Source organism: Dromiciops gliroides, chromosome 1, assembly GCF_019393635.1.
Source record: "Dromiciops gliroides isolate mDroGli1 chromosome 1, mDroGli1.pri, whole genome shotgun sequence".
NCBI lineage: Eukaryota > Metazoa > Chordata > Mammalia > Microbiotheria > Microbiotheriidae > Dromiciops > Dromiciops gliroides.
Window position 1 is genome coordinate 466,551,795 of NC_057861.1, and position 13,357 is coordinate 466,565,151.

Sequence of the window (13,357 nt, forward strand, 5' to 3'; positions counted from 1 at the left end):
GTTTAAAAATAACTATAATACAAACTGGCTTCCAACCTTATCATTGTACCAAAACTGTTTTCTCCAAAGTTACTAATGACCTCTTAGTTACTAAATCCTATGCCTTTTTTTCAGTCCTCTTTCTCTTTGATCTCTCTGCAGCCTTTGATCCCACTGATCACTCCTTCCTCCTTTATACTCTTTTCTCTTTAGTTTTTTAGGACACCACTCTTTCCTGGTTTTCTTCCTATCTGATCACTCCTTCTCTGTCTCCTTTGCTTGATCTTCTACCAGATCAAAGGGTCCCTCAGGGTTCTGTCCTGGATCATCGCTTCTTCTATTCTACTTTACTTGGTGATGGATTTAATTACCATATTTTTGATGATAATAAAACTACCTTTTCTGCTCCATTCTCTCTGCTGACCTGCAATCTCTCTCTCTCTCTCTTTTTTTTTTTTTTGGGTGGGGCAATGGGGGTTAAGTGACTTGCCCAGGGTCACACAGCTAGTAAGTGTCAAGTGTCTGAGGCCAGATTTGAACTCAGGTCCTCCTGAATCCAGGGCTGGTGCTTTATCCACTGCACCACCTAGCTGCCCCATGACCTGCAATCTCACATCTCCAACTGCTATTCAGACATCTCAAACTGGATGTCCAGTAGATATCTTAAATTCACTTTCTAAAATAGAACTCATCTTTCACTCTAAACCGTCCCCTCCTCCTACCTTCCCTATTATTGTAGAGGGCTGTAAGGGCCAAATTTCCTCACAGGGCAATACCATCATCCTAGTCCCTCCGGCTTGGGACAGCTAGGTGGCACAGTGGATAAAGCATCAGTCCTGGATTCAGGAGGACCTGAATTCAAATCCAGCCTTAGACATTTGATACTTACTAGCTGTGTGACCCTGGGCAAGTCACTTAACTGTCATTGCCCTGCCCCCCCTCCAAAAAAAAAAAAAAGAATTGTTCTAGTCCCTCAGGGTCACAACCTAGGAGTCATCCTGTATTCCTATCTCTCATCCCTCATATCCAAGCTATTGCAAAGACCTATTAATTTCACCTTTGCCACATCTCCCAACTACTCCTCCTTTTCTCCTCCAACACTTCCACAAGTCTAGTGCAAATCCTCATCACCTCACACTCTATTGGTGGGTCTGCCTGCCTCAAGTCTCTCCCCACTCCAATCTATTCTCTATTCGGCCACTAATGAGATTTTCCTAAAATGTCAGTCTGATCTTGTCATCCCCCTACTCAATAAATTCTAGTGACTTCTTATTACCTCCAGGAGCAAATACAAAATGCTCTAGTTTGTCCTTCAAAGCCCTACATTATCTAGCTCCATCTTACCCTTCTTAAACTTTACTATTAAATCCAGTGACACTGGCTTTCTGGCTGTTCCATGCACAAAATAATCTCTTTTGGGGCTCTGGTAATTTTCTCTGGCCATCCCCCAAGTCTGAAATGCTCTCATGTTTCTGCTCCAACTACTGACCTCTCTAGCTTCCTTCAAGTCCCAACTAAAATCCCACCTCCTAACAGGATGCCTTCCCCAACCTCTCAAGTCCAGTGCCTTTCCTCTGTTATTTCCTATTTATCCTGTATGTAGGTTGCTTTGTATGTATATTTATTTTCATGTTGTCTCCCCTATTAGATTGTAAGCTACTTGAGGACACAGACTGTCTTCTGCCTCTTTTTATATCCCCAGTCCTTAGCACAGTGACTCACACATAGTAGGTACTTAATAAATATTTATTGAATTGAATTGAATTGAATTCATTAAGTCCAATAAGCATTTGGAGATGAGAGGCCGGAGGCCTGGAGAGAAGTTTGTGATAATTATAAACTTTATATTGTTGGATGTAATAGCTAAAATGATAGTACTCCAACATATAGTCACTTAGGCTGTCATTATAATGCCCATAAAGCATATAGGCAGACAGAGTTGTACTTTTCCACTTATCTGACCTATGTTAATTCTGTCAGGCATTTAATGCTTTCATCTTCTGATTGGGCAAAACTCTTGACTGGCTGTTGTGGTCTCTGAGTCACATTTCTCCTGCTACCTTAGATGGTTAGTTTAACTAGATCCTCTCCCAGTTTCTGCTCCTGATTCAAAATTCCTCCTACCTGAGTCTCACAAAAGCCTGGTATTGACAAGCAACCCCCAAGAACTTCTCTAAAACATCTGGGTCTGAATAGGAAAGCCCCCTCCCACATCTGACACTAATTACTTATTTTCCACCAAGTCCATTTTTAGGGTATATAATTTCATTTTGCTATTATTCAGTCATTTCAGTCAAGTTTGACTCTTTGTGACCCCATTTGAGGTTTTCTTGGGAAAGATATTGGATTGGTTTGGCATTTCCTTCTCCAGCTTATTTCATAGGTGAGGAAATTGAGGCAAATAAAGGTAAGTGACTTGACCAGGGTGACACAGCTAGTAAGTGTCTAAGGTCAGATTTGAACTCAGAAGATCCTGACGCCAGGCCAGCTCTAGTCACCTACTTGCCTCATTTTGAACTTAAGCACCAAATAATGTTGAAATTACCATATATATAATGGAACCAAAAAAGGATTATATACAAGACTACAGATATCTATTATGTGTGTAGCTTACTTTTCTTTTTCTTTCTTTCTTTCTTTCTTTCTTTCTTTCTTTCTTTCTTTCTTTCTTTCTTTCTTTCTTTCTTTCTTTCTTTCTTTCTTTCTTTCTTTCTTTCTTTCTTTCTTTCCTTCTTTCTTTCTTTCTTTCTTTCTTTCTTTCTTTCTTTCTTTCTTTCTTTCTTTCTTTCTTTCTTTCTTTCTTTCTTTCTTTCTTTCTTTCTTTCTTTCTTTCTGGTGAGGCAATTGGGGTTAAGTGACTTGCCCAGGGTCACACAGCTAGTAAGTGTCAAGTGTCTGAGGCCGGATTTGAACTCAGGTCCTCCGGTGCTCTATCCACTGTGCCACCTAGCTGCCCCCTTACTTTTCTTTTTAAGGATATAATCACAGCAATGACTCAAACTCACCCTCTCAGAGCAAGACTGGCTACATCTCCCCTTTAGGGAAAGGTTGGTGTTTTTTTCTCTAAAGCTACCCACTAAAGCTCCCATTCCAGTCTTCCCCCACTGACAGCAACCAGCAATTCATTCTCTAGTTCTGTTTAACCAACTAAGATTAATTAAATTTTCCAGTGTCATTTGTCTCTATATCACCTCAGTCTCTTTGGAGAATGGACTCAAATAACACAGTTTTAACACAGCATCAGGCCTACCACATCCACATCCAAATGCAGCATAGCACCTAGATAAAACCACACCTCAGCTAACATTGGGCTGAGGCCTAAAAGTTGCTCTTCATTCCTCCAACCCTCAATGCTGGATTGGCATCTGAGTCAGGAGCAAAAATGACAAGTTGTCTCCCCCTTCCCACACCTTACACAAATCTTGTTTGCTGGAAAAATATTCTGAGAAAAATGTGTCAGTTGGGAACTTCCCCGAACAAAAAGCAAATTCCTGTTTCTACCTTTCTCTAACTCTGTACTTTAGGTTTGGTCTGTTTGTTTGTTTGTTTTTTTAATTTCCAAGTTATTAACATACTGCCAAGGCCTCCAGCACAGATTAACTTTATTATTGCAAAATTACCTGAAGCAAAATACCAGCTAGAAATAAACAAACATGCAACATCAGTTATCAACACTCCAAGGGAACAAAACTGTTAACAACTCACAGAGAATAAGAATAGGACCTTTCATGATAGTATCCCCTGGGATGCACATGCCAATACCCCTAGCCTTAGATATATAATTATCTAACCAGTCAAGGGAGTTGCCTTTTTGTAAGGCTGTTCCTGTATTATATTACTGAGTTGTAGAAATGTTGGACAACTCCTTTAGCTGTTGCAAAAGCCAAAGAATTGATAGAGTAGCTGGCATGTATACAATTCTTTATGTTTTGCAAAGCACTTTGACTATATTGCCATTTTTATAGTCCTCTAAAGTTCACAAAGATTTAAATGCATTCTCATTAGATCCTCACAACAACCATGTGAGGAATTTACAATGGATATTTGCAAGGAGATTGTGGGTGTATTACCTACCAAGAAGAACCACAAGCACTGAAGGATGATATCAGGCAATTTATTACCCACAGTCATGCAAGTATATGAACTCCCCCCACCCTTCAGTCCCCTGGCACAGGTATACTGAGGAATGCATGCTCCTATCAAGAGCACAGAGTTCTGGGTCTTTACCCTTATATCTTATTGCTGTTGCAGGACAAATTGACAGACACCGAGGGGCAGGGGATCTTAGGGGCAGTTAATTAGCTAGTGGCCTCAACTTCCAACTCCCCTTATTAACCAAAAGGGCATTATGATTAGGAAAGTTTGCTAACCTTTCATACCTGGATTAGAGTTTGCTAAAATAATTACAGCCAGGAGAGTCTTACATTAATTGTCCAAAGGGAGCTGACCAAACAGGTTACTGAGTCAAAAAAAAGGCCCCAGTTACATAGATGGTATCAATGATCAAACATGGAATCAGTTCTGTCATCTAGGCCTAGCAATGGGCCAGTCGTTATGACATTATTATCCCCATTTTAAAGATCAAGAAATTTGAGGATTAATGAAGTCTTAACTTGCCCGTGGTCAAATAATACATGGCACAGTATTCGATTGGATTGGATACATGTCAGATGGATTGGAATTTAGATTTCTTCTAACTCTTAAGTCCAACATTTTTTTTTTCTCCATTGCCCCATATTGCCACTCTAGAAATGTTATTCTTGACAAGAATTACCACTTCCTTCACTCTATGACTGGTGATTCTGTAGGGGATATTGTGAAATAGCAACAGTGAAAGACTTTGGAAACTGCCCTAGGGGGAATAATCACACTTCATCTGTGATGAAATTCCTAGCTTCTCACCTCCTCCTATATGAATTAGGATTTTGCTGATCTTTTCAAGCTGTACCACCTGTCAACCAATATTTTCTTGCATTTGTGTAGTATATATTTTATATTTGCTTATGTATTTCTGGTACCTATTGTTTCCCCCAGTAGAATGTAAGCTTCTTGAAGTCAGAAATTGTTTTATTTCTGTCTTTGTAGGGCAGCTAGGTGATGAAGTGGATATTGTGCTGGACCCAGAGTGAGGAAGACCTGAATTTCTCAGGTATTACTCTGTGAGCTTTTTGAAAGTGTTATTAAGTCCCATTTACCTCAGTTTCCTCATCTGAAAAAAATGGAGATAATAAGAGGACTTTCCTCTTAGGGTCTGTATGAGGATAAAATGAAATAAGGGTATGCCTGGTTTTATAGCTATTTGAATATAGTTCCAAATTGCTCTACAGAATGGTTGAATCAGTATACAACTTAACAAACAGTGCATCAATGTCTCAATATCCTCTCCAATATTTGTCATTTTCTTTTTCTGCCATATTAGCCAATCTGATAGATGTGGGGTGGCACCTTAGAGTTGTTTTAACTTGCATTTCTCTAATCAATAGTGATTTACAGCATTTTTTCATATGACTATAGATAGCTTTGATTACTTCATCAGAAAACTGTTTATATCCTTTGACCATTTATCAATTGAGGAATACTCTTATTTCTATAAATTTAACTCAGTTCTCTATATATTTATCAGACAAATTTGCTGTAAATTTTTTCCATAGTAATGATTACTATATATTTCATCCATCCTATTTCCCCCCATTTATCCTACTCTCTCTCTTTTCACGCTGTCCATTCTCAAAAGTATTTTGCTTCTGACTACCACCTCCTCCAATCTACCTTCCATTATTTTACAACCATCACCACCACACCTTTCTCCTATCCCCTTGCCCTCCTATTTTCCTGTAGGGAAAGATAGATTTCTATACCCATCTGAGTATATATGTTATTCCCTCTTTGAGCCAGTTTCAATGAGATTAAGGTTTACACACTCTGCCCTCCTCTTCACTTTCCCCATTTTCCCCTCCACTGTAAAAGCTCTTTCATGCCTCTTTTATGTCAGATAGTTTATCCTCTTCTACCTCTCCCTTTCCTCTTCTCCCAGTGAATCCTTCTAACTACGCTAATAATGAGAAAGTTCTTAGGAGTTACAAGTATCATTTTTCCATGTAGGAATGTAAACAGATATACCTTATTAAATTCCTTATGACTTCTCTTTCCTGTTTACCTTTATGTGTTTCTTTTGAGTCTTGTATTTGAAAGTCACATTTTTTCTTCAGTCTGGTCTTTACATCGGGAATGTTTGAAAGTCCACTATTTAATTAAATAGCCATCTCCCCACCTAATCCCCTGAAGGATTATACTTAGTTTTGCTGGGTAGATGATTCTTCTCTTTTGCCCTTTAGTGTATGATATTTCAAGCCGCCAAATCTCTTAATGTAGAAAATGCTAAATCTTGTGTTATCCTGGCAGTGGTTTTATGATATTTGAATTGTTTCTTTTTTGGTGCTTGTGATATTTTCTTCTTGATCTGGAAGTTCTGGAATTTGGCTATAATATTCCTGGAAGTTTTCATTTCAGGATCACATTCAGGATTCTCTTTCAGGAGGTCATTGGTAGATTCTTTCAATTTCTATTTTACCCTCTGGTTCCAGAATATTAGGGCAGGTTTCCTTGATAATTTCTTGAAAGATGATATCTATGCTCTCTTTTTGATCATGGCTTTCAGGTAGTCTAATAATCTTTAAATTATTTCTCCTGGTTCTATTTTTCAGTTCAGTTGTTTTTCCAATAAGATATTTCATATTTTCCTCTATTTTTTTCATTCTTTTTATTTTGTTTTGTTGTTTCTTGATGTCTCATAAAGTCATTCATTTTCACTTGTCCAATTCTAATTTTTAAGGAATTATTTTCCTCAGTGAACTTTTGTGACTCTTTTCCCATTTGGCCAATTTCATTTTTTAAGGAGTTCTTTTCTTCAGTGAATTTTTGTATATCTTTTTCCATTTGGTCAATTCTGATTTTCAAGGCATTCTTCTCTCTATTTTTTTTTCGGTGCCTCTTTCACCTTTTGGCCTATTTTGTTTTTTAAGGTGTTATATTCTTCACTATTTTTTTTTTGTCTCCTTTACCAAATTGTTGACTTTTTTCCCTATGATTTTCTTACCTCGCTTTCTTTCTTTCTTTCTTTCTTTTTTTGGTAGGGCAATGAGGGTTAAGCGACTTGCCCAGGATCACACAGCTAGTAAGTGTCAAGTGTCTGAGGCCAGATTTGAACTCAGGTCCTCCTGAATCCAGGGCCAGTGCTTTTTCCACTGCACCACCTAGCTGCCCCCTCTTGCCTCACTTTAATTTCTTTTCCATTTTCCCCCTCTACCTCTCTTACTTTCTTTTTAAAATCCTTTTTGAGTTCTTTCAGGAATTCTTTTTGGACATGAGACAAATTTACATTTTTCTTTGAGATGGAAACTGAGATCCCTTCTAACTTTGAAATTCTTTGAGACCTGGGTTCAAACTCCACCTCTGACATAGATTAGTTGTGTGACCATGGACAAATCTCTCTGAAACTCAGTTTCTTACATGTAAAATGGGGATGTTTATAACTGCTGCACCTACCTCATAAAATTTTTGAGTGGCTCAACTGAGACAACATACAAAAAGCACTTTGCAAATTTTAAATATGTATATGTGTATATACATATATATATATGGCTGTTATTTATATTAAGTTGTTATGCTTCCTTTTAATGGTGCCTTTATCATGGCATCAATAGAGAACTCACAGAACATTTTTAGGGAGTCCTACATGATTTTGATACATTTAGTTTCTGAGCAAAAGAGAAAAAAAAAGGAAATGTCAAATTTGAATTTCCTGGGTTAAGGAAATTGCTGTTGTCATCTTAACCAAAATAAGGTGCATATATTTCATGATATACTTATTTCAAAAACAAAGTAACAGCATAAAGCCTTTCTGGAGCTATTTAATTTCCATATTTTGCCTCCTCAGGAGGCAGCCATTGATGAATAACAACATTTCCTATCAGCAAAAAGTGTTTTGTACAACAGGACTCACCAGTATGAGGAACTTTCCAAAAATGTTAAGCAGTGATTGACTTCTGAATCTGTGCTAGTATAGGAAAAGAAACACACTGTAATACAGTGTCTGGCCCTAAAGAAGTTATGCTTCTTTTATTTGGTTATAGCCTATTTTGGGGGCCAGGGCAATAGGGGTTAAGTGACTTGCCCAGGGTCACACAGCTAGTAAGTGTCAAGTGTCTGAGGCTGGATTTGTACTCAGGTCCTCCTGAATCCAGGGCCGGTGTTTTATCCACTGTGCCACCTAGCTGCCCCTTATAACCTATTTTTCTACAATAAATAGTGTTATTAAAAATAGTTCCTATGCTTTCTGCCTTTATCTTAAGTTTGTATGCCCCATCCCTGGATTCAAGAGAACCTGAGTTCAAATCTAGCCTCAGACACTTGACACTTACTAACTATGTGACCTTGGGCAAGTCACTTGACCCTCATTGCCCCACCAAAAAAAAAATAGCATTTTGGGGGGCGGCTAGATGGCGCAGTGGATAAAGCACCAGCCCTAGATTCAAAAGGACCTGAGTTCAAATCTAGCCTCAGACACTTGACATTTACTAGTTGTGTGACCCTGGGCAAGTCATTTAACCCCCATTGCCCCACAAAAAAGAACAAAAAAAGAAAAATAGGACAAGTCATTTCTCTCTTAGGAGGATGAGATGCTGCTGAGGATGTAAGTAGGTGTAAATAGTAGTAAGTAGGTGACTTTTATGCAAAAGTTGTAAAGAATTGTTACTTGAGGTTTTTATGCCTTGGCGAGCACTGGCCTGGGGCTCTGCAAACCACATGGTGCTCCACCCACTGGTTGTAGCTGTTGCCAAGGCTCTGGCACCTCACATCATCACCACTCCCTGACGCCTACATGGGCCTGGCAAAATTATAATGATTGGAAGCCTAGTGAGAGCAGTCATGTGACTGTCAGGGCGGCCATCCCATTGGCTGGGGCTGTGTGGGGTGTTTCTAGGTTTGGGGGAGGAGAATTGTGCATTCTAGGTGGAAGCTGGAAAGCGACAGGTGTTCTGCTGCGTATTTTCAGCTGATTCCTGGGCGGTGGTATTTTTTCAGGTATTATAATTTCCCTTTCTCCATTTTATTTCCTTTCCCTTGATCCTACTGATGCTGTTTGTGTGTTTTTTTTTTAAAAGTTCATTCTTGTTAAAATAAATCTTATTCTGTTTTGAGGGAGGCTGCCAGTCTCCTTCCTTGCCCCAATATTGCAGGAGCCGCTTAGCTAACACTCCCCAATTAAAAATTGGTCCCCATAAAGTTTAATGGTCACAGAAATGAATTCACTCAAAAGATGCTTATTTTATTTGTGTTTTAAAAGATGCTTGTTTTAACAAAGGGCTGTGGTGGGGTATCTAAATAGCTTAAGTAAATAATTTCAGATTGTATCAAATGAGTTGTCTATAGAAAAACATGTTCAGTTACCACTAACCATGCTCAAATGAACTGGATGTTACACCCACAGAGACCACCACTCTCAAATCCTCTTTAAACCCTTGTGCAATTTGCTTGCATTTCAGAGCATGCTCTATGTACAAGTGTTAATCCCGCATTAAATATTAAACCTAAGTAAAAAAAAATACACATATGGATATATATGTATGTATGTATGTATGTATATATACACATACACACATGTGTATGTAGGTTCAGGCAAAAAGCCATAAGGAGTTTGATCTAATGCTGGTACCATGTGACCCTTTTGCAAGTCCTTGAGAATTTTCACAAAGCACTGAAAATCACAATAATCAACATTGACATAATACTTTATGTATAATATGGGCAAGATATGATGTTAAGTATTCTATGAACAAGAGATTCTTTTTTTTTGTTGTTTGGTTGGGTTTTTGGTTTTTTTTGTGTGTGAGGCAATTGGGGTTAAGTGACTTGCCCAGGGTCACACAGCTAGTAAGTGTTAAGTGTCTGAGGTCAGAGTTGAACTCAGGTCCTTCTGAATCTAGAGCTGGTGCTCTATCCACCGCGCCACCCAGCTGCCCCAAGAGATTCTTAGAAACCATCCTCAAAGGTGGATGGACAGGACTCTGTTATTAGTGAGTCATTTTCCAGTCTCTCTGACTCTGTGATTCCATTTGGGGTTTTCTTAGCAATGATACTGGAGTGGTTTGCCATTTCCTTCTCCAGATCATTTTAAAGATAAGGATCTAAGGCAAACAGGGTTAAGTGATGAGAGAAAAGACTATATTTGGACTCTTCTCAGAGCCCTAAAGGCAGAGAGTTAGCCTGGTTTCAGGCCCTACAGCTTTGTTGCCCAAACCTCCCAGTAGGGGGCCACCAGGCACATGAGGCTCTAAGGAGCTGAGAGGCTCCTGGGCCTCGGGCTGGAGCGGGGCTAGGCTTTATGGGAGTTGGGCTGGGCTGGGAGTTCACCTTGAGGTGCCCAAGGTGATCCCCATATGACCCCGATGTTCAAACCCCGACTTAAGTTTTGTTTCTTGACAAGTTATGTAGGGTTATGTGTGTTAACACAACACTATTCTAGTAAGGAATGGGGATGTTCTTGCCCAGAATAAAGTTAAGGCCTAGTGCCACAATCTGATTCGTCATCTGGTATCACCCGATGGGCTCTTAGGCTGTTACTGTTATTCTGTATAAATAGCAACTGTGATAACTGTAATAACTGAAATATAAATAGGAGGATAGTAAAATACCTTAATGTGATTGGTCAGAAGGGACCCCTTGAAGAGTATAAATAGAGGTGAGGGACCTCACTTCAATGCACTCTCTGGCACATTCAGAAGAGTGTCCATCTTTGAAGATGAATAAAGATGTCTTCAACCACACTCTGCTGCCTGCTTGGATTCTTTGAGCTCTGTTTCTAACAGTGACTTGCCCAGGATCACACAGCTAGTAAGTGATGATTTAATTGCATTTATCTGAATTAAATGTATAAAAATAGAGCCTAACATCAGACATTCTTTGCAATCACAGAGATTAAAACTGGATGATGTCAACTGGACTTTTTCCAGAACTGGTTTCTAACTTATATATGGCCAGAGCTGCACAAAATAGGCCAGAGACAGCTGTTAGGAATTAGAAAGAAAGTTTATATTCTAAGTGAGGAAAAAGGCTTGCAAGCAAGGTGGAGCTATAGACATATGTGCCAGGGCCCCACCCCTAGTCAGGGAGACTGGAGGGAGTGTGGAGAGATCTCAATACTTATACTAGTGACAGCTCAGTGAGTTGTAGCCCTAACAATGAGGGAGCCGCAAGCACATGACAAGTTTGATTCACTGCAGGACGTTCCAGTTTTATCCATTGTTTGTCTTTGACCAGAGAATACCTGGTGAATTGTGTGACTAGCTCAGAAGGTGAGATCATCCAGAGGATGATCACAAAGGATTGTTGTCCTGCCAAGCTCAGGGCTCAGCTTGCTTGCTGGGCCTTAGTTCTGGAAACAGGGAGTCTAAATTTTACTTTGCCAATGATATACAAATAGGTGTCAAGCAGACTCAGTTATTTGGGATATATGGACCATTTGCCTCTATACAAGTTTTCTCTTGATAATGTTTAGGAGTTTTATGGGACAGTTAACATAAGTGTCTGAGGCCAGATTTGAACTTAGGAAGAGGAATCTTTCTGACTCTAGTCCCAGAACTCTATCCACTGTGCTACCTATTTGCTCCTGGCAGTACTACTAGATGCCTTTCTGACTTTACTTGTAGCAGACTAAGAGGTCACAGCTTTATAATCTTTTCCTTTTGTAATTTCTAGTTTTCAACTAACATTAAATGAAAACATTATAAATATCTATTGCACTTTTAAAGGAATAGTTTTAAATATTTAACATCATTCTTTTAACAATTGCATTGTATAAAAATGTAATCTAAAACCCAAAATACTATAACAATTTAGTTAATAACCCAAAAGAACACTGATTTAAAAACAATTTACTAATTTACCAATAGTCCTAATACAATGAATTTTCAAACCAATGTGAGATATTGTCTTAATCCAGATGATAGATTGGTAAACTGAAATAACTTGTTTTAAGATCAGAATTAACAAATTTTCACATCCATGAATTTTTTTAACAAATTGTCTTAATGCCAAATAGTATAATAAATTCTGAGTTATTAAGAAGATATTGAAATACATATTTTGCTTAAAATGAGAACAAATAAATTCAATTATGCCTGGATCTGTTTCCTAAATAGCATCACAGAGAATCTCAAGTTATAATTTCAGTGATTTAATATTATATGTTTCACAAACTTTTCTCTATTTACCTTCTTTTTTCCCTTTTAATTTTTTATTACAATTAATGTAATATATTATAATACATACAAGTAATGTAATACATATTTATGTAATAAAACAAGTATTTCTATAACAGTACAATAAAAAAGATGATTGTACATAAAACTGCAAATCTGTTATTCTCAACTTGCTATTCCTTTCAAATATACAATAAAATTATTTTTTTTCTCTTTTTTCTTCTACCCTCTCCTTACCCAGCCCTAGATATGGATACCATTAGATAAATATATATTATGTATGTAAAATTATTCTATATATACTTATATTTATCAGTTCTTTGGATGCAGATGGCTTCATATGTCCTTTGTAGTTAATTTGAGTATTAATAATAGTCAAAGTAATTTAATCACTCAAAGTCACTCTTAAAATAATATTGCTATTACTGTATACAATGTTCTCATGGTTCTACTCATTTCATTGCAGTCTTTCATTATTTCATGCAAGTCTTTCCATGTTATTTTTAGGATCATTGAGCTCACCATTTCTTATAGCACAGTAATATTCCATTATAACCATATACAACTTGTTCAGCCATTCCTCAGTTGATGGGCATCCCTGCAATTTCTAGTTCTTTGCTACTACAAAGAGAGCTGCTATAAATATTTTAGAACATATAGGTTCTTTTCCTTTTCCCCTAATCATCTTTGGAAATAGACCTAGTAGTGGTATTACTGGGAAAGGTAGTTTAGTAACTCTTTGGGCATGAATCCAGAATGGTTGGATCAGTTCATAATTAATTCCACCAACAATGAAATAGTGTCCCCTCACTTTCCCTTTCAATCATTTTAGCCAGTGTAGTAGGTGTAAAATGATATGCAAATTTAAATGTGCATTTTTAAAATTAATAATGATTTAGAGCAATTTTTTCATGTTACTATAAATTGTTTTGATTTCTTTATTGGAAAATTGCCTGTTCTTATCCTTTGACCATTTATCAATTGGAAAATGACATATAATCTTATAGATTCTCTATTTACTTTCATTTTGATTGATTGATTGATTGCAGGACAATGAGGGTTAAGTGATTTGCCCAGGGTTATACAGTTAGTAAGTGTCAAGTGTCTTTATCCACTGT